Source organism: Pseudorasbora parva, chromosome 8, assembly GCF_024679245.1.
Source record: "Pseudorasbora parva isolate DD20220531a chromosome 8, ASM2467924v1, whole genome shotgun sequence".
In the NCBI taxonomy this organism is placed as follows: Eukaryota; Metazoa; Chordata; class Actinopteri; order Cypriniformes; family Gobionidae; genus Pseudorasbora; species Pseudorasbora parva.
This window is the reverse complement of record NC_090179.1, coordinates 40,472,471-40,498,297: the sequence shown is the minus strand read 5'-3', so window position 1 is coordinate 40,498,297 and position 25,827 is coordinate 40,472,471. Positions and strand designations below refer to the sequence as shown.

The window sequence follows — 25,827 nt, the reverse complement described above, 5'->3', positions numbered from 1 at the left end:
CTTGGTGGCACGGAGAGCAAGGTCTGTGGTGCGACGCTGTTCTGCTATAGCCATAGTGTGCAAGGCAGCCCAGGCCTGACCCGCTGCCGCGTCCATTCTGCCATTCAAACATTCGTCACACTCAGCGGTTTGGTCGGCAGAATGGAAGCCTTCAACACTGATGCCTTCCCCAGCAAGAGATAGCAAACCGACATCTCTTCAACTGGTGCCATCCATTCATATCCATGCTCGTGCTTTCACTGGAATGAATGAATGCAGGGAGAATATGGTCTCTCTTCCATTCTCATGATTTTGTAGCTCAGTCATAGCTGGGCGCCGTGAACAGACACTGACAATGACCCTGAATGGGGATGCTGGTGTGTGTACACTTATAGAAAATAATGTGTTTGAATGATAAAGAGTGGCGCAGTGCAGCGTGGTGCTTTTCATCTAGTGAGCAACTCTGCTTAACATTTTCCCTGCCAGCATTTTTTTTAAAAAGTTTGCAGTCACCACCATGGTTTTTGGTCATTTTCACAACATGATGACCCATAGAATTTTTTCAAATAACAAATAATCAAATAACAGATGCTCTGCTTTTAAACAAACAAACAAAGTTTTATTCTAGCTTCATGCATTGCTTTTTTATCAACACTTAAATATGGGTAAGTTTCATAAAAAAGGTCCATCGCCACTCCTAATGCTTGTACAATCCTATAGCTCATCTTGGTTCGACATTTGATTCAGTAACATTAGGCAATTTCTTGCATCTGCTTGCAAACAATCGCTTTTTTTTGTGTGTGTGTGTCTCTTTCACCTGTGTTTTGATCAGGAGATTCTGATTCTGATCACCCCGAGCGTATAACAGTAAAAACACGGAAACTCAGAAAATTCCATGTTTGGTGGGGAAACGTTTTCACACAAACAATGGAATGTGATACCTGCCAAGTAGTACCGTCTTTTTATTCTGAGTACGCTACCCCCTGATGATGGGCAGGAGGAATCCACAAACCTTTCCGTGAAAAAAGTGTGGCTAACTCAGTTTTTCCCCACACAGGGACAGTCAACAAGAGGCAGATATGAAAAAAGTATCACAATTTATTACACTTTGGTATAAACAGATTGTGGCAAGGGGGGCGTGGTTCAGCGAGGTCTGCAGCGGGAGAGAGAGCCGCGGGACAAGCGGTAAGTGAGTGGGTTGGAAGCAGATTAATAACACCTGTCTCTTGTTCTAGTAATGAGCGCGGAGAGGGGATAAAACATCAGTGGAACCGGAGATCGAGGAGAGAGAGAGCCCGGACGGTTGATGCCAAACCCCCCTCACAGAGACTGAGTAACCGGAAGCCGGAAGTGCCGACCCGGAAGTGATCGAGGGATCGTGTTTATGTGATTCCACACCTGAGTGTGTGTTTATGAGTTATAGAGAAAATAAAGAGACAAGCATCAACCGTCCAGCCGACCCCCGTGTCCTCTTCCTTCCTCATTATATCGAACATTGTTACAGTGGTGCCGAAAACCCGGGAAGGAAGTAGGACCGCGCCGCCGCCATGACTACACCAACGCCCTCCGCCTCGCCGTTTGCGGACATTATCACCTCTCTCGCGGCCCTCCACCAGGAACAACATCAGTCCATGCTGGACCTGCGGGCGGACCAGGAGCGCCGATTCGAGGCCATCGTCCGCGGCCAGCAAGAGGACCGCGAGAGGTTCCGGAGCTGGATAGACCGGGAGGTTCGCACCGAAGCCGCCGGGCTCGCCAGCGCACCGGTCCACGTGCCCCTACACAAGATGGGGCCACAGGACGATCCCGAGGCCTTCATCGATCTTTTTCAGAAAGCAGCGGAGGCCTGCGGGTGGCCCCGGGCACAGTGGCCGGTGCGCCTCATTCCACTGCTCACTGGAGAAGCCCAGGCGGCCGCCCAACAACTGCCGGTGGCGAACCTCCTGGATTATGAAGATCTGAAGAGGGCCATCATCCAGCGGGTCGGTCGGACCCCCGAACAGCACCGTCAGCGGTTCCGCTCGCTGGAGTGGGGTGAGACCGGCCGGCCCTTCGCGATGGCCCAACAGCTCCGGGACGCGTGCCGCAAATGGCTATTGGCCGGTGGAAGCGACGTGGACCACATCGTCGATCTGGTGGTACTGGAGCAGTTCATCGCTCGGCTACCTAAGAAGACCGCCGAGTGGGTCCAGTGCCACCGGCCCACGTCGCTGACGACGGCCATCAACCTGGCGGAGGACCATCTGGTGGCGTGCCCGGGGGTCGGCGAGCCCCTACTAACCTCTCCCTCTCTCTCTCCCCCCTCTGTCTCTCATTCTCGCCCTGTCCCTCTCCCTAGGTCCCGCCCTCCAGGGCCCCCTCGCATTCCCCCCAGAGGCCGGGGCGGAATGGGCCCAGGGCAGTACGGGAGTTCGAGGGCCCCGCCCAGGGGGGCGGGGCTGCTGGGGTCGGGCGGGGATAACGGTTCCGGTTCCACCCCCCCTCCACGCAGGGGCGGCGGGCAGGCCTGGGCTGGCCTGCTGGCGGTGCGGCGACCCGGACCATTTTGTGGACCGATGTCCAATGATGGACATCGGGACAATGATCCGGGTCCCGGACGTCCAGCGGACCACCCCTGATCAAGCAGGAGAGTACCAAGTTCCTGTGAGTATCAAGGGGGGTACATATCAGGCCTTGGTGGATTCAGGATGTAACCAAACCTCGATCCATCAAAGCCTGATGCAGCCTGGGGCATTGGATACAAGCCGCATGGTTAAGGTACGGTGTGTGCACGGGGATGTGGTGGAATATCCGGTTGTCCCAGTCACAATACAGTTTAGGGGAGAAAATCATAGTGTTGAGGTGGCGGTTAGTCCCCACCTCCGGCATCCGCTAATTCTGGGGACGAACTGGCCCGCCTTTCCGGCGTTATTGGGGTCGATATGCGCGGATGCCGCTTGGGAGAACAAGGCTAGGAACGGGGCGGTGCGGGTGCAGGTTGGCGAGACTGATACGGGGCCCTCGGGAACTGCTTCAGAGGAACCGAGCGGGGTCGAGAGACTGATTCTCTCGGACCGCGATGACTTCCCTCTGGAGCAGTCTCAAGACGATACCCTAAAACATGCTTTCCAACAGGTCCGCACTATCGACGGTCAGTCCCTTCAACCCGCCTTGCCCGTCACGTATCCTTATTTTGCCATAATTAAGGACAGGTTGTATCGAGTGACCCAAGACGCTCAGACAAAAGTGGATACAACCCAGTTGTTAGTACCAAAGAGCCGCCGGGAAATGCTTTTCCAGGCGGCTCACTCTAACCCAATGGCGGGCCACCTGGGACAGGCGGCCACGCTGAATCGTTTAATGACCCGATTTTTTTGGCCAGGCATTCACGACAATGTGCGCAGGTGGTGCGCGTCTTGTCCTGAATGTCAGTTGGTGAATCCACTGGCCTCCCCAAAAGCGCCATTGCGCCCCCTTCCATTAATGCAGGTCCCCTTCGAGAGAATTGCGATGGACCTCATCGGGCCATTAGAGCGATCCGCACGCGGACATCGTTTTGCGTTAGTTATCGTGGACTACGCAACACGATATCCGGAAGCAGTGGCTCTCCGCAACATCTCGGCGAAGAGTGTTGCGGACGCACTGTTTCGTTTAATCTCCCGAGTGGGGATTCCGAAGGAAATCCTCACTGATCAAGGCACGGCGTTTATGTCACGCACGCTAAGCGAATTATACGGGTTATTGGGCATCAAATCGATTCGGACAAGCGTCTATCACCCACAAACAGACGGCTTGGTCGAACGATTTAATCGCACTCTTAAATCCATGATCCGTAAATTCGTACAGGAAGACGCCAAAAATTGGGATCGGTGGTTAGAACCCCTCTTATTCGCTGTGCGGGAGGTCCCGCAAGCCTCCACGGGGTTTTCCCCCTTCGAGCTTCTCTACGGACGGCAGCCCCGGGGGGTGCTGGACGTCCTACGAGAAACTTGGGAGGAGGGGCCTTCTTTGGCCAAAAACGAAATTCAATATGTGCTGGACTTGCGAACAAAACTCCACACCTTGGGGCGGCTATCTAGGGAGAATTTGTTGCAAGCCCAGGACCGCCAAAGCCGGTCGTATAACAGGGGTACGAGACTACGCAAATTTACACCGGGAGAGAAAGTGCTCGTATTACTCCCTACATCGAGCTCTAAATTAATGTCGAAGTGGCAGGGGCCGTTTGAGGTCGCACGACAGGTTGGAGACCTCGATTATGAAGTGATACGGTCCGATAGGAACGGGGCACGGCAAATATATCACCTCAATCTCCTGAAGAAATGGAATGAGGTGGAATCAGTGTTGTTGGCGACGGTGATCGGGGGAGAGGATGATCTCGGGCCAGAGGCGAGCATCAAAGCACAATCGGTCGCACTGGCCCCTGGGGGAGATCACCTCTCACCGTCCCAACTCACTGATCTCTCTAAACTACAGGCGGAATTCGCCGACGTGTTTTCGCCCCTACCGGGACGTACCGACTTAATTCAGCACCATATCGAGACCGAGCCGGGCGTGGTAGTTCGCAGCCGGCCGTATCGCTTACCTGAACACAAAAAAAAAGTAGTTCAGGAAGAATTAGGGGCAATGCTCGATATGGGAGTAATAGAGGAGTCCAACAGTGACTGGGCGAGCCCGATCGTTTTGGTTCCTAAAACCGACGGCTCGGTCAGGTTCTGTGTGGACTACCGCAAGGTGAACGCAGTGTCGAAATTCGACGCGTATCCAATGCCGCGGGTTGACGAGTTGCTTGATCGGCTGGGCACGGCTCGATTTTATTCGACATTGGACTTAACGAAGGGCTATTGGCAGATCCCCTTGTCTCCATTGTCCAAAGAAAAGACAGCCTTCACCACGCCGTTCGGATTGCACCAATTCGTCACGCTTCCCTTCGGCTTGTTCGGGGCACCCGCTACCTTTCAGCGCCTCATGGACAGGATTTTGCGTCCCCATGCCGCATATGCTGCTGCCTACCTGGACGATATCGTGATTTACAGTCACGATTGGCAGCGGCATATGCAGCATGTCCGGGCGGTCTTGAGGTCGTTGAGGGGAGCGGGGCTCACGGCCAATCCGAAGAAGTGTGCAATTGGGCGGGTGGAGGTAAGGTATCTGGGCTTCCACTTGGGTCATGGGCAGGTGCGTCCCCAAATTGATAAGACCGCCGCAATTGCAACCTGTCCGAGGCCCAAGACCAAAAAGGAGGTAAGGCAGTTCTTGGGGCTGGCGGGATATTATAGACGGTTTATACCAAATTATTCGGACCTCACCAGCCCTCTGACTGACCTTACTAAAAAGGGGCTACCAGATACGGTCCAATGGACGGAGCCGTGCCAGCAGGCCTTCACCCGAGTTAAGGCTGCTCTATGTGGCGGGCCGCTTTTACACTCCCCTGACTTTTCTCTCCCTTTTCTGTTGCAGACTGACGCGTCGGACAGGGGGCTGGGCGCAGTCCTGGCCCAGGAGGTGGAGGGGGGAGAGCGGCCGGTGCTGTACATTAGCCGTAAGCTCTCGAAGAGAGAGGCTAAGTACAGCACCATCGAAAAAGAGTGCCTTGCCATCAGGTGGGTCGTTCTCACCCTCCGCTATTACCTTCTGGGGCGGGAGTTCACCCTCTGTTCGGACCACGCTCCTCTCCAATGGCTCCACCGCATGAAGGATACCAACGCGCGGATCACCCGTTGGTATCTAGCTCTTCAGCCTTTTAAGTTCCAGGTGGTCCACAGGCCGGGTGCTCAGATGGCTGTGGCCGACTTCCTCTCCAGAAATGGGGGGGGGGGGGGGGGGCTGCAGGCCGGACGGCTCCCCGGCCTGAGTCGGGCGGTGGGGGTATGTGGCAAGGGGGGCGTGGTTCAGCGAGGTCTGCAGCGGGAGAGAGAGCCGCGGGACAAGCGGTAAGTGAGTGGGTTGGAAGCAGATTAATAACACCTGTCTCTTGTTCTAGTAATGAGCGCGGAGAGGGGATAAAACATCAGTGGAACCGGAGATCGAGGAGAGAGAGAGCCCGGACGGTTGATGCCAAACCCCCCTCACAGAGACTGAGTAACCGGAAGCCGGAAGTGCCGACCCGGAAGTGATCGAGGGATCGTGTTTATGTGATTCCACACCTGAGTGTGTGTTTATGAGTTATAGAGAAAATAAAGAGACAAGCATCAACCGTCCAGCCGACCCCCGTGTCCTCTTCCTTCCTCATTATATCGAACATTGTTACACAGATGTAACAAGTTGTTAAGAACGGATCTAAAAAATACTGCAATAAATGCAATACACACATAATATCTTTAGAAGCCACTACAAAATATCACACTGTGTTGTAGCTACATGTACACACCAATACAGTGTCTCTCCCAGTGTGGTCCCCCGATGGGAAGGGGCACTGGGGATTCCAGTGATGATCCGGCCGTGTACAGGAATATCCTACGCAGAAAACATAGTAAAGGAGGAGAACCACCCGCATTATTGACCACAATTAATCAAAAAGAAAAGATACACAATAATACTATGAAGGTGACATATGAGTGATGGGCCCAAGGGCAAAATCACGAATAACCAAACAAACAATCAAACAAAAAAAAAACAACAACAGGGTACAATAAAGAAAACAAACAGTGGCTGGCCTGGTCTCCTTTTCAATAGAAACCAAGCATGTTAGTTGCCAACCTCATTAAACAACATCGCATAGCCAACTCAAACATAACTAGAAAATGTAGGCCTACTTTTCAGTATGCTCAACTGTCCCACAGCACATTGACACAGCACGAAAAAAGGTGAATGTTCCGTTGCTACAGACAGAGAAACGCATTAAAACATGTCCCAAAGCAGGTATAAAACATTCAATGGAAAATATACATATTGAGGCATTTACCAGTGCAGCCTAGCAGCTCGGGTCACACTGGGGGTGATCGCATAAATGTTAAGCCTTCATTCAGAAAACTGTGTCCTCTGTGAAGAGTAGACAAGTGCTTCTAGAATCACCCTAATAAAAATGAAATAAATAAGTATTAAAATTAAATGGCAGTGATTAAACAACTCTACCATTACAAATTATACCTGCATGAAAAGGGAGCCCAACTCACACTCACAACCATGCCTAGCATCAACACAAAAGAGTCTTACTTGCAGCCAGCAAGCACTTATCACTTTCTGATTAGTCATGTGACCTCCCAAAACATCATGTGATCCCAGGTATTGGGTGAATGTGATGCAGCTGTGTTGTGTGCCTGCCTGTGTAGATTCCCACACTCACTCCTCCCAAAAGGTGGCGTCGCCCCCGACGATCAAATCTCAACCCCAAGGAATGCAGCAGCCCCTACCATCCCCACATTGGCACTGGATACTGTGGACCTTGGCAGATTGTAAGGATTCTGGTGTCTTCCAGCTGTTGCAAACCGGTGCGTCTAAGAACTGGTGACTCGCCTTGAACAAGGTAGTTCCCCTCCTCGTCATCAACACCATCGCCCTCGTTCCAACCTTCATCCTCTCCAAATGGTGCTTCTGACACTTTGTTAGGACCCATTGGTGACGTATCTGAAGTAACAGCAGTAGTTGTAATAGGTCTTACATCTTCTATCCAGGTAAGGACATTCTCGTCACAGTATGTCAAGTTACCCTCTGGGCAAGTAGATCTTATAAATGGCCAAGGGACCTTTGGTACTGATGGTATGGTCTCTAGCTGTGATGCTCTGATCTCTGTTCTGTGAACTTGCCGGACATTACCAGTTCCATCAGCCAATGTTAATGTGTAGGGCCCACCAGGGTGGGTCGGTGCCCTGACAACTTTGTACAGTGCTGGTGACCATAAATCCTGAATCTTGCGGCGACCTTGGCAACGGTGATCTTTTAAGTAGACCAGTTGGCCCTTATCCCACACCTGTTGATTATTGTTTCGCTGCCGGTACTCTGCTGCCTCTTCCATGTTCTTGCGGGCCAGTTCATGAGTTACCTGTAGCCGTTCCTGATGCTGTAAAACCCATTCATCCCAACAGAATTTTCCTCGAAGTCAGTAGCCCCCAAGAGGAAATCCATAGGGAGTCGTGGTAAAACGCCAAACATCAATGAATAAGGGGAATGACCAGTAGAGTGGTGGGTAGAGGTGTTGTATGCCCACACCAACTGGGAAATGTACTTTGGCCACGCCCTTTTCTTTTCCGTGGTGAGTGATAGGAGGAGGTCATGAAGGGTCCGGTTAAACCTCTCGCATTGGCCATTCCCTTGGGGATGGTATGCTGTTGTTCTAGACTTTTCAATCCCATATAGCTGACACAACTGTGCGATGAGTGCACTCTCAAAGTTTCTCCCTTGCTCGGAATGTATCCGTTGAGGCACTCCAAAGCGATGGAACCAACAGTCCACTAGGACCTTCGCCACTGTACTGGCACTTTGGTCTTTAGTTGGGATTGCCTGTGTGTACTTTGAGAAAACATCTGTCATGACTAGGACATTTTCCCTGCCATCTGCTGCAGACTCAAGCGGGGTAAAGTCTATAGCAAGTACCTCCAATGGCTGACTGGCTAGCAGGACCCCCTGGTAAGTCTTTACTCTGGGCTGGATGGCTTTAGACAGCACACAGTGTTGGCAGTTCTGACTGTACTTCTCAATTTCTGCTCCCATCCCTGGCCAGTAAGACCGCTGCCTCACCATGTCAGTAGTCCGCTGTACTCCCTGATGTCCATGTTGGTCATGGAGACCCCAAAGAAGCTCCTATTGGAGGCACTGGGGCAGGAGTAACTGGGTATAAAGCCGTCCGTCCTTCTCCAGGATATGATCCCACTGGCAGAGGAGATGCTGTGCACCCTTGGTAAGTTTAGCCCCCTGTTCCTTGCTGGGAGGCCTTCCTAGTCTCCAAAAAGATAGAAAGTCTTTCAAAACAGGGTCCGCCCTTTGCAGCATTGCTAGTTCAGCATATAGATCGACTTGGAAGGACTCCAAATTGATAAGACATGGCTCCCTCAACTCTGTCAGGAATGAGCGGCTGAAAAGATTCTCTTAGCTGGTCAGTCTCCAGGACTGTGGTCTCCTCTTGAGTGCTATATTGACGCGAGAGAGAGTCAGCATTGGCATTATTTTTACCTGGTCGGTAGAGTACAGTGATGTCAAAGGCTGCCAACTGGGCAACCCATCTTTATTCAGTGGCCCCCAGCTTCAGGGTCTGAAAGTGACTCAAAGGGTTATTATCAGAATAAACGGCACATTTACTGCCAAGTAAATACTCTCAGAATTTTTCTGAGACTGCCCGTTTTAATGCTAAGAGCTCCAGCTTCATGGAGCTGTAATTTTCCATGTTACGCTCCTAACCACGCAATGAGCAACTGGTCATATGACACTGGTCTCAACTTTCCCTCCTTCTCCTGGGACAGGACTGCACCTAGTCCTTGATGACTAGCATCTATCTCTAAGACAAAAGGCTTGGTGAAATCCGCAAAAGCTAAAATGGGAGCACTTGTCAACATCCTCTTCAACTCATTGAAACGTCTCTCACATTGTTCAGTCCACATACTGGGTAAGACTGCAGCTGGCCTGGTTCTACTCATCTTTGCAGCTTGAATCACGTCCGCCACTAGTTGGTGAAGTGGAGCTGCTAACTGAGCAAACCCCTTGACGAAACGGCGATAATAGCTGCAAAATCCAAGGAATGATCGGACTTCAGTCACATCACAAGGTCTCCTCCAATAACTCACAGCAGATACCTTTTCTGGATCAGTGGCCACACCTTCTTTGGACACACGATGTCCCAAGTACTGCACCTCCCTCCTTACTCAGCTTTGCCTTAAGCCCTTACTGTTGGAGCCGGCTAAGGACCATCTCCAATCTCTGCAAGTGCTGGGCCACAGATGAAGAAAAAATGATGACATCATCCAGATATAAAAGAACTGAATGAAAGCTCTGATCACCAAATATTCGCTCCATGAGCCTCTGAAAAGTTCTGGGAGCATTGCATAGCCCAAATGGCATCCTTTCAAATTCAAAAAGGCCAAATGGAGTACAGAATGCAGTCTTTGGCTTATTTCTCTCAGCAACAGCAACTTGATTATAGCCACTAGCCAAGTCCAGAGTTGAAAACCACTGAGCGCCTGACAAGGCGTCCATAGACCCCTCAGTACAAGGTAATGGGTAGGCATCCTTTCTTGTCTTGACGTTAAGTTGGCGGTAATCAACACATATCCGTAGCTCTCCAGTTTTCTTTTGCACCAGGACAATGGGTGAGTGTAAGGGCTGCTACTCTCCCTGATCACTTTGCTATCCATAAGCTGTTTAATATGGTCTTTCACAGCCTGCCACTGTGTAGGGGGTATTTGCCTATATCTTTGTCGGACTGGTGCGTCATCTAAAAGAGGTGTCTCATGTACAATTTCATCAGTGCAACCCAGATCTCCATCATATTTAGCAAAGACATCACTATACTTCTCTAACAGCTGTTTTGCATGGCTCTCCTCTCCAGGTGAAAGCTCTGGCCAGTGTAAAGTGGCAAGGACTTCTGAGATGGAGGCAGGTGGCCCCTCAGCAGTATGTGACTTACTACAGCCACCTCACCATTTTCCCCATCAAACCTCAGCTGCTCTGCCTGAATGTCAACTACTGAGTGTAACATCCCCAGCACCTGCTTTGAGTGAACTGTAGCACGAGTGGCTCCGACATTAACTACAGGAACATATGTCACACCATTGGTAACACTAAGTAATGACGGGGACAAAAGCAAACCTGCGGCGAGATCTAAGCCTCCAGGTTCCAACATCATAGTGGCAGTTGGTTTATGTGGGACTTTTGGGCAGGTGACCTTTATAAACTGCATGTGATCCCAGGTATTGAGTGAATGTGATGCAGCTGTGTTGTGTACCTGCCTGTGTAGATCCCCACAGGAAAATTCTGTGTTTGGCACATACACGCCAGACATGCCACTGTCTCCATTTATAGTAGGGTCAATAACCCTTAAAATATTTCTGCACTTATAAATAGCAAGTTATTATAGTACATGATTGAACAAAAGAATCTGCATGTTTCTTCATTTGGTTCAAATATTTACTGTAATAGTGATTACAAAACGCCTCCTTTACAATTGTAACCTTGGTTCCCTGAAGAGGGAACAAGATGTTACGTCGAGATTGACGCTGTGGGAACACTCTGCGTAATTGCGTCGTGAAGCACTTGTAAAATCAATCCAATGGCATATAGGCTGGTGACATCATGGCAGAAAGCTACAAAGTGCATCCAGACCAAACATAGTCAGCTTTTGATAGGTCGAAGCAAGTTGATCACAGGCACGCCCAAAGTATGGCAGGATGATGCAACGTCTTGTTCCCACTTCAGGGAACCAAAGTTACAGTCTTAACCATAGACCGAAAAAAATATGGACAGCGCGACTTCATCCGTTTCCGCTAACCAGAGTTGAAGCTTTCAGATGCCCCGCATGGCGCTGACATCTTGGGACCGGAGTATGGGCAGTAGAGAGCAGGAAGTAAAGCCGGAAGTAAAGCAGGAAGTAAAGCAGGAAGTAAAATAATTTGTAATAATTTTTGACAAAACGATCCTTATAATGATAATATAATGAAAATATGAACCAATTAACACCACATCTTCACAGCTGTTTTACACATTCATGCCAGAGATCTTTTATTTACTCTTTGGCTAACCAAAATCTAACCAGATCTCAGCCAAGTATTTTCTTATTCTGGCAGACCAAACTCAAGCCACGACTCAGCCAAGCAGATACAATTAGCTTTTTAGTCTTCTGGTTAGCCAAGGTCCAGCCAGAGCTCAGCCTAATGCTGTTTGACAGCATTAGGCTGTCATGTTCACTAAGGTTTGTATTGGTTTTATTTTAAATAGAGTTGTTACACCACTTGATTTTAAACAGATTAATTATGCAGTAAAACCATTATAGAGCTGATCAAACAGACGGAGAGTGAACTGATGACTTCCTTTAAACCATTAAAGTGCCGTAATGTACTAAAGCAGTGATATTAAAAGATCAAATTCAGTTTACACCTTTTTGATGATACATACTATATACAGGTGAGTAGATGAAACCTTGAATATGAACCCAACGTTTTCTTTATGATGGGTTTTGATGGGGAAAACACCTAGCGAGAAACCTCGTGTTGCACTAATATTCTGTGTTCATTTACTTTCCTGTAAAAAGTGTGCAACATCAATAAGGTGAATATTGAATTTGGTATTTTAATATCACTGGCATAGTGCATTAATACTGACTACAAACCTGGTAAAAATGACTGGCGGGCAATGGAGGAGAGCAGTGTTTTGCCCTCCAGGTGTGCGTTCCTATGAGCGTGTGACAGACACGTGAAAACTATGGATAGCCTTCAATCTCAGGCGTTACTCCAGTCACACTAACTGCCTACTGCTAACACCACACAAAACTGGAAATCAGCTTCTCAATGTAATACATTTAGTATTCACAGTCTACCTGGAAACTAAATCATGTATAAATCTCTGTAAGTAGATTATATTATCACAAATTTCACCATTATTTGAACCCCAACCCCTATTATCTTTTGTCTTTCTTATTTATTGATTTTACACTAATCTCAATACTTAAAAGAATATTTAAACCAGAAAATTTGCACAATCATTTTAATATACTCCAGGGTTTCTACCAGTGATGCGCAGGTTGATCCAAAACGAGCGCAATTACGAGTCATCCAAAAATATTATTACAAAATATATTATAATAATTTGATATTCAGGTCGCGGTCGGTCGGGTCGTTTGAAATAAAGATGACGCAGGACAAAATGCCCGATTTCCCAACACGTTGAACTGCAATTGTACCTTTTTAATATGCTATCCTTTTTTTTTAACCCGTAGCCTAGCTCAGTAATGTCCAACTCGATCACATGGTAATGCGTATAGTACTAGTGTGCAATCCCGTGGAATGTATACGTCAAAATGAGTTTCAATTCGTTTTTTTTTAACTTGCTACGCAGTTTTTCGCGTGCTTATGATACACACTTTATGACATGTATATGACACGCTCTTGGGTAGGATCATGGGGGTGGTGGGGTGGGTGGTTCGTGAGTATAATCCACCATAAAGTGTGTGTTGTTTAAGAACCACAACAAACCAAACTTCTTTTTCAACATATAGAGCATTTAATCTATTTTTACAATTGTGTGTTACTACTACTACTCAATTGTGTGTTACTGTTCAAAGCTTAAGTGTTCATTTATAGAGTTATTGTAAGGATTGGTGTTTTTATGATGACTATATGTGTGGAAAACACATTCAAGTCTGACTCTTCTAGATCCTTCTCAAGCAGACGGATCTCTTTCAGGTGGGATGGATTTGATTTCAGAGCTTCTGTCAGTGACACCACACCTTCATGTGTAACATTACAGTTGGACAACCTGAAGAAAAGCAGAATGGATTTGTAAGTACAGGTCTTATAAACACAGATATTCTGTTTTGAATGGCTTTGTATCTAAGATTGCACTACATAAGTTTTTTTCCCCAGACTTTACCCCAGCTTCTCTAGTTTACAGTGAGGATTGTGCAGTCCGACACAGAGCTTCTTCACGCCTGAGTCTTGTAGATCATTAATACTCAGATCCAGATGTGTCAGACTGGAGGTCTCTGAGCTGAGAGCTGAAGCCAGAACAGTGCAACTTTTCTCTGTCATTCCACATTTGTCCAACCTAAAAAAGGAATGCATTATAACATACACTGTTCTTACTTCATCAAATATAAATGTGTTCTCTTATTTTGATGTATTAACCTCAGTGTTTTCAGTCTGCAGTTTGGATCATGGAGAACAGCCGACAGCAGCTCCACTCCCTGATCTCCAGGGCTGTTGTTGCCCAGGTCCAGCTCTCTCAGCTGAGTATTTGACCTCAGAGCTGAGGTAAGAGATCCAAAGCCTTCTGATTTAAGTTTGCAACATGAAAGCCTATCGGAAAAAAAGTACAAACATTCATACCTTATTTGATTGATACAGTGATATAGGAAAGTGTCCTCAGGGCTGTAAACTGTAAATTTAGTCGCACTTTTTAACGGAAAGTGAAAGCATTTATGTAATAAGTTGTGCTGTGTTGTTAAATGTTGTTAATTGTTAAGTGCCTTTAACAATAACAGTTCAATCGTTCTGACCTCAGTGGGATGTGGTTCACAAAGAGGTACGTTTCTCTTCAATACGGTTTCACACCCAACTTGGTCAGTTCCCTTCAGAGCCACATAATACCGCCTGAAGAAATGTTACATCAGCTTTGATAGTGAAAGTGCATTGGCTGTCGTATGGCTCCTGAACATTTGCGTCATTACGTCAGCTTTGATTGTAAAATGGCATTGGCTCTTGTGTGTCTCGTAACCAATCGCATCATGCTAAAGAGTCAGGTGTATCTTTTGAATGAGATATGACTGAGTAGAGTGCTCCCGGAGCAATTATTTCAGCAATTAAAACATTATGTGTCAATATGTGACAAGTTGGTTGTGAGAACGTGTTGTTCTCTTACAGTCTTTACCAGTTATTCATTGTTAATTGTGGTTATATTTGCCAAGTCTTTGTAGTTTTACAAGAGTTAAAATAATTTAGTGCTATAATGTTAGGCTTAGCATTAGGAGTTATTATTAATAACTTCTGAAATGTAAACATTGGTTTAGGATTGAGGGTAATAGTTAAAGAATTAGCCATTAAAACCCCATATTTCATGATCTGAATGTTGGAGGAGGATAATGCAATAATCCCTATATTGCTCCCCAATGTGATGTTTATGTCCCTGTTAGTTTGGCCTTAATCATAAGCTGTAATTTATAAACAAATCACAAATAGCCCATGGAGTAATATTTTTTGATGGGGAATCTTTAAGTATTCAGAATCATCTTACCTCAGGATCTCCAGTTTACAGTGAGGATGACGCAGTCCAGCAGAGAACAGCTTCACACCCGAGTCCTGGAGCTCATTCTTGCTCAGAGAGAGTTCTTTCAGGTTTGAATCTGTTTCTAGTATTGAAGCCAGTGCTGCACAACTTTTGTATGTTATATTACAGTCATTTAACCTGTTAATAAAGCAATTAAAATGCTCCTTTAGTCATTATTAACTACAAATCATTTCACAATTTAGTATAAGTGCTTATGTTATGCAATAACTCACTTCAGTATTTCCAATGCACATTGAACTCTCTCCAGAGCAGCACAGAGATGTTTCACTCCAGAATCTCCGATTTTGTTCCAGCTCAGGTCCAGCACTTTCAGATGAGAAGGGTTTAAACTCAGAGCTGAGCTCAGGGAAACACAGCCTGCTTCTGTTACTCCACAGTTCTTCAGACTAAATAGAAGAGAATATACATATGTTGTCTCAATCAAGGTAGCACAATTTGTGTGATGAGGGCTCATTAATGTCGTTTTAAGAGATTCAACCTTAAAGATTCCAGTCTGCACCCTCTGTCCTGTAGTCCAGCAGTGAGCCATATGAAAGCGTCATACAAAAGCTGATTGTTTGGATCATTTGGCCTAATGCTGAACCATTCCTCAATCCTGAAGTGACATAATGATTTCATTAAATATCTATGTATCTAAATAGTGAATAAGTAATCTAATGCTGTAATATTCAACTTTACTCTATAGAAACATACATCTGTTGTGCGTAGTGTGATTTCTTTACTCCAACACTGAGTATTTCTACTCCTGAATCCTGCAGGTTGTTATGGCTCACATCCAGCTCTCTCACATTGGATGGTGATGAAAGAAGTGTAGACAGCTTTAAACAGCCTCTTTCTGTGATGTTACAATCTTGCAACCTAGAAGAGTAAGAAAGATGGTCAAAAAAAGTATTTGCTCTTTCATTATATATTAACAATTTGTACTCACACAAAGTAAATCACAAAAATACTCACCATGCCTTTGTAGACAGCCTTAGAACAGGATTTAGCCAGGTAAGGAATGTGTCTGATCGACCATATTTATGTAGTTCAAACTCATCAAACTTCTGATCTGATGTCATTAAAATGAACATTAGAGCATAACCAAGTTCTGAGGACTGGATGTCTTTAACTTTTCCAGAGGTTATGTACTTTAGGATTTCATCTTTTAGAGAATGATCATTTAGTTCATTTAGACAGTGAAGCATGAGTAAAGCCGTTTCTGGACAGCGGACTTTTATCTTTTCTTTGAGATACTCCATAGTTTTCACTGCGTCCTGGGGGATAATTGTTCTTTTCTTAAAAAAACGTAGTAGGCCCTGATTTGACTCCATTGAAAGTCCCATGAGAAAGCGAAGAAAGAGATCGAGATGTCCATTCTTACTTTCTAAAGTTTTATCAACGGCACATTTGAGTAAGATTGGCACTGTCAGGTCAGTTTTGGATTCCTTTGCATCATCTTTTACAAGCACGTTTTTGCCATTGTTGTGGAAGGAGAGGTGCACATATAGAGCCGCTAGATGTTCCTGAATGCTTAGATGAACAAAGCAGAAGACTTTCCCCTGATACCAGCCAAACTCTTCTCTGAAGATCTGAGTGCACAATCCTGAGTACACTGATGCTTCTGTCACATCAATGCCACACTCTCTCAGGTCTTCCTCGTAGAAGATCACATTGCCTCTTTCCAGTTGCTCGTAGGCCAGTTTCCCCAGTTTGAAAATCATCTCTTTTTCTTTGTCCTTCTTCTCAGTATACTTTGTGTTTTTCACACTAATCTGTGCCATCAGGAAGTGTGTGTACATTTGAGTGAGAGTCTTGGGAATCTCTCCACTCTCTGCTTCGCTCAACATCTTCTCTAGAACAGTGGCTGAGATCCAGCAGAACACTGGGATGTGGCACATGATGTAGAGGCTCCTTGAGGACTTCAGGTGTGAGATGATCCTGTCGGCCAGACTCTGATCACTGATTCTCTTCCTGAAGTATTCCTCCTTCTGTGGCTCATTGAAGCCTCTTACCTCTGTCACTCGATGGACACACTCAGAGGGGACGAGATCAGCTGCTGCTGGTCTGGAGGTGATCCAGATGAGAGCAGAGGGAAGCAGATTCCCAGCAATGAGGTTTGTCAGCAGCACGTCCACTGAGGCTGATTCACTGACATCACACAACCTCACATCGCTCTGAAAATCCAGAGACAGACGACACTCGTCCAGACCATCAAAGACGAACAACACTTTATATTTGGATATTTCCATCTCTTTTGTTTCAGGGAAAAAGTCATGAAGAAGATCTGAAAGACTGAGTGTTTTGTCCTTCATCAAGTTGAGCTCCCTGAAAGGAAGTGGAAATATGAGCTGGACGTCCTGATTCTCTTTCTCTTCAGCCCAGTCCAGGATGAACTTCTGCACAGACTGTTTTTCCAATGCCAGCGACTCCCTTTGTCAGCACAGTTCTGATGGGTTTGTCTTGTCCAGGTAAAGGTCTAAAGATGTCATCGCATTTGATTGGTATCATTGCTCCTTCTGCTATCTTCAATGATTTTTCTATCCTTTTAATTTCATGTACATTATTGATCTCTCCATTTCCACCCTCTGTGATGTAGAGCTCTGTGTAGATCTCATTCAGGAGTGTTGGGTTTCCCTGCTTTGCAAGTCCTTCGAAAATATACTGGTGCTTATTTTTCAAGCAAGATTTTAATCTTTGGTGGATCTCTGGTTCAGGATTTTGTGCATTACATCTGTAAAAATATGATCTTTTCAGTCACAAATCATAAAACTTTAGCGCTTCATTATTATTACTTTCATTATATTCAGACAACATCAATTCATTTTTAAAAGATAAATATCTTATGTTCTCTTATGTGGTTTCCTTTTTTGTAATTTTTGTAATATAAATGTTTGTGGCCAATATAATTAGGTAGTTCATTCCTGAAAATCTGCAGCTGCAGGTAATTCAGAATATCCCTGCATCTAGAGAGAGTTAGCAACAGCAAATACTCTACTCATCCCTTACTGTATGAATTAATATGGGGAGTCATCAGACCCCCGTTCACCCGCTCTGACCTGAGAAGCAGGAAGTGCACCTTTCTAGTGTGAACATTAAACAATTAACAGGTGATCAGAATGAAAGTTACCTCTGGTGCAGTATATTTGATTTATCTTTAATTTGTATTGTTCTGGGATCAGGTAGATTTGATGACTCTAGGGAACTGGAAAAAAAAACAATAGAAATTTAATTAATATTGATTTGAGTTCCCTTTCAGTCGGTCACTTCGACGTACGTCGGAACCAACCGACGAATTGGGATCTGACTTTAGAGAACAATCTTACTTCGAGTGTGTAAAAATGAGGCAATGAAATTTGGCATGCGATCCATGCATTCCACGCTCCGCCCCACAGTGTGGGTATAAATAGGAAGTGGAATGGTAGATCAGTGCTTTCTACTTCGGAGCCGAACAATGCATTGTGCTGTTTCTACGAAGAGTGTTGTTAAACTGAGTCTCGTGAGAGAAACCGGAACTGCTACCAGTGCGGGTGTGACGGCGCGTTTCAGCGAGTGATCGCTTCTTTCAATCATAAAAGAGCTTGTTGGTTCGCTGGGCATTTACCTTTCTGAGAGCTCGCACAGGCTTGCACCATCGGACTGTGTGAAGCCGTGGTCATCTCCCTGAGTGCTTCAGCACGCTAAAAGAGCAGTTTTCCATTCTAAAAGAGCAACACGGTTTGACTCTGTGTCTTTTTCAAGACGTCTTTCAAATCGTGCATCCCTGGATGCAATTGTTTCCTGTCCTCGTTTGACGGCCAAGATCGCTCTCGCATGTAGACATGTGAGACTGCGTTCGTGGGTGATTCATATTCTCTCAGGAGAACGTGGTCACGTTGGCGCATTGTTTGTCTCATCCTTCTCGTAAAGGCTTGAGCGCTCAGCTCAACTGGCTGACAGCGGTGGTTGTCAGGGCGCTCTAGATGCGCGGTTGAGACCCTGCTAAAGCCAAGCAGCAGCCTCCACCAGGAGAAGAAGGGTGCTGGACGCGAGGGAGGTGCCCAACCCCTCCAGGGTCCCGCTAACTGGCAGGCAAGCACAAGGGGACACGGCCCTGAGACGGGCAGGCCAGGGAGAACAGGAGCTGCTCTGGGGGTAATGATGTTGGCACCCCCGCCAACCCAGAGGAGGACCTGGGGGGGCCCTGACTGGTTTAACGGTTCTGCCAATGGCTCTCCGGAGTCCAGCGACACCCACATTTTCAATAAGAGCAGTTTCCTCTATGGGCCCCTAGAGGGTCAGGTTGGCAGTGTGCGACGCCTCCGGGCCTTGTCACTCCTTTCCTCCCCTACCTTTGCCAGGGGGCAGCAGTGTGGGCTCCGAGGACGCCTCCGGGCCTTCTCACCCACACTCTGCCCCACCCGGGAGTACTCAGACAACACTCCAGGCCGCCTTCGGGCCTCCCGAGTTGGGTCTGAGTGCTCCACCTCCCTGCCTCCGGGCAGTGGGCAGCAGAGTGTGCTTCGAGGACGCCCCCGGGCCTTCTCACCCACACTCTGTCCAAACCAGGAGTGCTCACGCAACACTCCGGGCCGCCTCCAGGCCTCCTGAGTCGGGCCAGAGCACTCCACCTCGCTGCCCCACCCCGGGTACGTCTGTGATGCCGTTGGTCCCGCTTGTTCGGTCTCTGGGGGCCTTGCTACGGCTCCCCAGACCGTATCGCTGGCTCATCCGTACCATCAGACTGGGTTATGCGATTCAGTTCGCTCACCAGCCACCCAAGTACAAGGGCATCCTCTTCACCTCCGTGCAAAGCAGCGATGCTCATGTCTTGAGGTCAGAGATCAAGGTCCTACTGGCAAAGGACGCGGTCGAGCCGGTTCCTCCAGCTGATATGAAGACGGGGTTCTACAGCCCCTACTTCATTGTACCCAAAAAGGGGGGTGAGCTACGACCAATCTTGGACCTGCGCGTCCTGAATCGGGCCCTGCACAAGCTCCCATTCCAGATGTAAACGCAGAACGCATTTTCGAATGCATCTGTCCCCAGGATTGGTTTGCAGCGATCGACTTGAAGGACGCGTACTTTCATGTCTCTATCCTTCTTCAACACAGACCGTTCCTATGCTTTGCATTCGAGAGGAGGGCATACCAGTACAAAGTCCTGCCCTTCGGGCTGTCCCTGATGCCTCGCGACTTCACGATGGTCGCGGAGGGAACCATTGTTCCGCTCAGTGAAATCGGCTTTCGCATCCTCAACTATCTTGACGACTGGCTCATACTCACCCAGTCTTGGGAACAGTTGTGCGAACACAGGGACATGGTGCTCATTCATCTCAGCCTGTTGGGCCTTCGGGTCAACCGAAAAAGAGCAAACTCTGTCCCACACAGAGGATCTCTTACCTCGGTATGGAGCTGGATTTGGTCAATTGGACTGCGCGCCTCACAGAGGAGCGAGTCCAGACAGTGTTGAACTGCTTGAATTCATTCTAGAGCAGGACAGCGGTCCCACTAAAACTTTTTCAGAGGCTCTTGGGGCATATGGCATCTGCAGCCGCGGTACTGCCGCTCGGATTGCTTCATATGAGACCGCTTCAACGCTGGCTCCATGGCCGAGCCCCGAGGTGGGCGTGGCGGAAGGGCCGGTACCGGGTCCCAGTGACTCCTTACTGCAGCCAAACCATTAGACCATGGTCCAATGCTTCGTTTCTCCAGGCCGGGGTTCCCTTAGAACAAGTGTCCAGGCATGCTGTGCTATTCACGGAGGCCTCTGCCACGGGCTAGGGGGGCCACATTCAACGGGCATGCAGTTGCAGGTCTGTGGACAGGGCCTCAATTGCATTGGCATATCAATTGCCTCGAGTGGCACTACACTTGGCACTGCGCCGCCTCAAGGGGCCGCTAGGTGGCAAGCATGTACTGGTCCGTACGGACAGCACCACGGCCATTGCGTACATCAACCGTCAGGGTGGTCTACCCTCCCGTTGTATGCTCCAACTCGCCCACCACCTCCTCCTGTGGAGTCAGAAGCTGTTGAGGTCACTTCGGGCCATTCACATCCCAGGTGCGTTCAACCGGACAGCCGACGAGCTCTCTCGTCAGCCGACACCTCCGGGAGAGTGCCGAATCCACCCCCAGGTGGTCCAGCGGATATGGGACCTTTTCGGAGCCGCACAGGCAGACCTGTTTGCCTCTCCGGACTCGACCCATTGGCAGTGGTACTATTCCCTGACCAGGGGTACACTCGGCACAGATGGACTGGCACACTGCTGGCCCCGGGACCTACGCAAATATGCATTTCCCCCAGTGAGCCTTATTGCACAGACACTGTGCAAGGTCAGGGAGGACGAGGAGTAGGTCTTGTTAATTGCGCCCTACTGGCCCAACCGGACCTGGTTCTTGGAACTAACTCTCCTCACGACAGCCCCTCCTTGGCCGATTCCCCTGAGGAAGAACCTTCTTTCTCAGGGACAGGGCACTCTATGGCACCCGCGTCCAGACCTCTGGAATCTCCATGTCTGGTCCCTGGATGGGACGCAGAGGTTCTAGGTGGGCTAACACAGGCAGTGGTAGACACCATCTCTTCAGCTAGAGCCCCCTCTACGAGGTGCCTCTACACTCTGAAGTGGAACCTATTCGTTGAGTGGTGTTCTTCCTGCCGAGAAGACCCCCGAAGGTGTTCGATTGGTGTTGTGCTTTCCTTCGTGCAAGATGGGTTGGAGCGAAGGCTGTCTCCCTCCACCCTCAAAGTGTATGTCGCAGCAATAGCGGTGTATCACGACGCAGTTGAAGGTAAGTCCTTGGGAAAGCAAGACCTAATCGTCAGGTTCTTCAGAGGTGCGAGGAGACAATCCTCCTTGTCCAGACTCGGTACCTTCTTGGGACTTGGCTCTGGTGCTCAGAGCAATTCAGAGCCCTCCTTTTGAGCCTTTGCAGTCTGTAGAGCAACAAATTCTGTCAATGAAGACGGTGCTCCTGACAGCATTGGCCTCCATCAAGAGTGTAGGGGACCTGCATGCACTTTCGGTCAACAAATCGTGCCTAGAATTCGGGCCCGGTAACTCTCACGTTGTCCTGATTCCCCGGCCCGGATACGTGCCCAAGGTTCCTTCCACTCCCTTCCAGGAGCAGGTAGTGAACCTGCAAGCGCTGCCTTCGGAGGAGGCAGACCCAGCCCTAGCTTTATGTCCGGGTCGCGCTCTTCGCGCTTATGTAGACCGGACTCAAAGCTTTCAGACTTCAGAGCAACTCTTCGTCTGTTACTGAGGTCAGCGGAAGAGAAAGGCTGTCTCCAGCCAAGGGTTAGCCCACTGGATAGTTGATGCTATAGTCTTGGCTTACCAGTCCCAAGACGTGCCTTGCCCGTTCGGGGTGAGAGCACACTCCACAAGGAGTGTGGCTTCCTCCAGGGCGTTAGCTCAAGGCGCCTCGCTGACAGACATATGTAGAGGTGCGGGCTGGGCGACACCTAAAACGCCACCGTGCCTTCCGTAGGCCGTGGCTCCGCAGCGTACTATCTCCTGAGACAGGCACACTTTCCCAGTGTTATCTAATAGTCACACTGAGTGGGTCTTGCAGAAACAGCAGTGACTGACCTCCCTGCTTGGAGCCCTGACTTCCCTACCATACTAGACGGTACATTGCGCTCAAGCAGGATGCTGGAAGGGCCAGCCTCCTGGCGTTTTGGTAGGGATTCCAATTCATCGGTCAGTTCCAACGTACGTCGAAGTGACCAACTGAAAGGGAACGCCTCGGTTACACATGTAACCCTCGTTCCCTGAAGGAGGGAAAGGAGACGTACGTCCCGTCGCCAGGTGCTGTGCTTCTAGTTGGCTCCTCAGCAGGAAAAAGCACGTATCTACCATTCCACTTCCTATTTATACCTGCGCTGCGGGGCGTGGAATGCGTGGACCGCATGCCAAATTTCATTGGCTCGTTTTCACACACTCCAAGTAGGATTGGTCTCTAAAGTCAGATCCCAATTCGTCGGTCAGTTCCGACATACATCTCCGTTCCCTCCTTCAGGGAACGAGGGTTACATACGTAAGCGAGACGTTTTCTCTACATTGCTTAGATGCATTTCTTTCAAAAAATATTTGGTCAAATCTATAAACATTCTCAAAAAAATTTAAATAACATAAAACTTCCCTCAAAAACACACTTTGTTCTATTGGAGCTTTGACCTCAGTTTCACAAAAATCTGCCAATGACAGTCACTAGAATGAGTGTTATTTGAAAAAAAAATGTTTTATATATATGTACAATGTTATATATATATATATATATATATATATATATATATATATATATATATATATATATATATATATATATATATATATATCACAGCTTTACCACACGCAAACATAAAGATAAATTGATTTACCTTTGGTCAAACGGAGTATATCCATTTTTTAACTGAATGGGTATTTTCATCGATTTGTCACTTTTCAGGGACAAAACACTGGGATCAGATAAATGTGATCTTTCCTCTGAACTGAAAAAATACAACATAATCAATCTCACCACTGAACAAAATGTATGTTCTTCCAAGTAAAAGTCAATATCACCAAGATTTGTCAAGGACCATACTGTTTGATATTTATTAAAACACTGGGGACAGGTGAATATGATCTTTTTACTCAGGACTGAAACACAATGTGAATCTCAAAATATTGCCAAAACCGTTAACACTACGTTGCATAAAAATAGTTTTATTTACCTTAAAAAAAAAAAAGTTTTATTTACCTTTGCGTGTGGTAAAGCTGTGATATATATATCACAGCTTTACCACACGCAAACATAAAGATACATAGATTTACCTTTGGTCAAACGGAGTATATCCATTTTTTAACTGAATGGGTATTTTCATCGATTTGTCACTTTTCAGGGACAAAACACTGGGATCAGATGAATGTGATCTTTCCTCTGAACTGAAAAATACAACATAATCAATCTCACCACTGAACAAAATGTATGTTCTTCCAAGTAAAAGTCAATATCACCAAGATTTGTCAAGGACCATACTGTTTGATATTTATTAAAACACTGGGGACAGGTAAATATGATCTTTTTACTCAGGACTGAAACACAATGTGTATCTCAAAATATTGCCAAAACCATTAACACTAGGTCACATAAAAATAGTTTTATTTACCTTTGGTCAAATAAAGAATCTCCATGTTTTAATTGAATTGGTATTTTCATTGATTTGTCACTTTTCAGGGACAAAACACTGGGATCAGGTGAATGTGATCTTTCCTCAGAACTGAAAAATACAACATAATCAATCTCACCACTGAACAAAATTCTTGTGCTTCCAAGTAAAATTCAATATCATCAAGATTTGTCAAGGACCATACTGTATCATTTGAAAACAACATTTGAATTTCATATACTGCCAAAAACATCAAAGCTATGTCACATAAATAGTTCTATTTACCTCTGATCATACAGAGAGTTTCCATTTTTGAACTGAATTGGTATTTTCATTGATTTGTCACTTTTCAGAGACAAAACACTGGGGACATGTGAATCCGATCTCCCCAGAGAACTGAAAAACAACACCCTTTCAAAAAAATAAAATGTTAAAGATTATGTTCTTGTCAACAAAATATTTGGTTTTATTAATCTATATCCTTCTAAACTGTAATGTTATGTACAAGTAATAAAAAAAATCATTAAGATCAATTTAAGGTTATTTGCAAAAGAAAACATTCTTTTCATCTTGCTACTACAGAATCAAAAGCAGCACAGCACAGTAAAGCCACATCCAAACATAAGTGTAATCAAATTCACCTTTGATTAACCAGAGAATCTTCAGCTTTCAGCTGAATTGGTATTTTCACTGATTTGTCACTTTTCATGGACAAAACACTGGGGACAGGTGAATGTGATCTCTCCTGCTGATCACTGTCACTGTCACAACACAGTCATATTTATATTCAAAGCAATTCAACATCGTGTTCACTCAAATTATGTTAAGATTGTCAATGTCTTTTGTAGTAAAATGTTATTAGCTATGCTGGGTTATAACCAGTAAGATGTAATGTACAATTTGAATTTGAATGTCAATTAAGCATATTAATAAAAAAATAAATAACATTTCTCTCACCTTTTCTCTCCATCATAAGTGTTGTGATAATCTTCTTCAGCATTCATTATGGTGTTTGTGTCTTCCTAACTGCTGAAGTCTGTGTCCATCATCATCAAATAAAGACAAACATTGTTTTACTGTCTCAAAGACTATAAAATCGAAAGACTGAAAGAAGGAATGAGGAAGAAAAACAATAAAGGACAAAAAAACTGAAGCTGGTTTGACTGGTTTGAGTTGTGTCCGTAGAATGTTCATTCCTGGTTGTTATGTAGTTAACATGCTTTTAGGTTGTGCAAGGCTTTGACAGTTTGACTGATTAACACTTCGGGTTCAATTCCCATGGAAAGCAATAATTGACAAAAATGTAAAATGTGGACCTTAAAATGCAATGTAAGTCGCTTTGGATAAAAGCGTCTGCCAAATGCAAAATGCATAAATTTAAATTTAAATACACATTTGGTGATAATAAAATTAGATTGTGTTGGAATCATAGCATTTATTTTGTGCTTTTTATAACACTTGAAATCAATGCATCCTGCAAATAATATAACTGAAAATCTTCAGATTAGACAGTTGTCAAATGTATTTTAGTCTTTATTTTTTAACCCAAATGATCAATCCTGCCTAATGTAATCAATCAAACATTCTTCTCTCAGTCTGTGCAGTTGTACTTACCATGTGTGCTCTGGACTCGCCGTCTTGTGAAATAACAGAATGAAGGTGTTTTCCTTTTTCTCACTGATGCTTACCTGCTCTGTGAAGGCGGAGCTAAATCTTCTAAAACTGACAGGTTTGTGATTTATCAGCCCAACAGATGGAGCAGATACTGCATATATATGAACCGCATTACCAGGTTTTATTGAACCACTGCTATAAAGCATTAAAGCAATAATG

The 25,827-nt window shown here is 46.4% G+C and overlaps 1 pseudogene; it reads right to left on the bottom strand.

Moving 5' to 3' along the window:
• Positions 1 to 13,171: 13,171 nt before the first annotated feature.
• On the bottom strand, positions 13,172 to 25,627 carry LOC137084810 (NACHT, LRR and PYD domains-containing protein 3-like; annotated as a pseudogene).
• Positions 25,628 to 25,827: the final 200 nt, after the last annotated feature.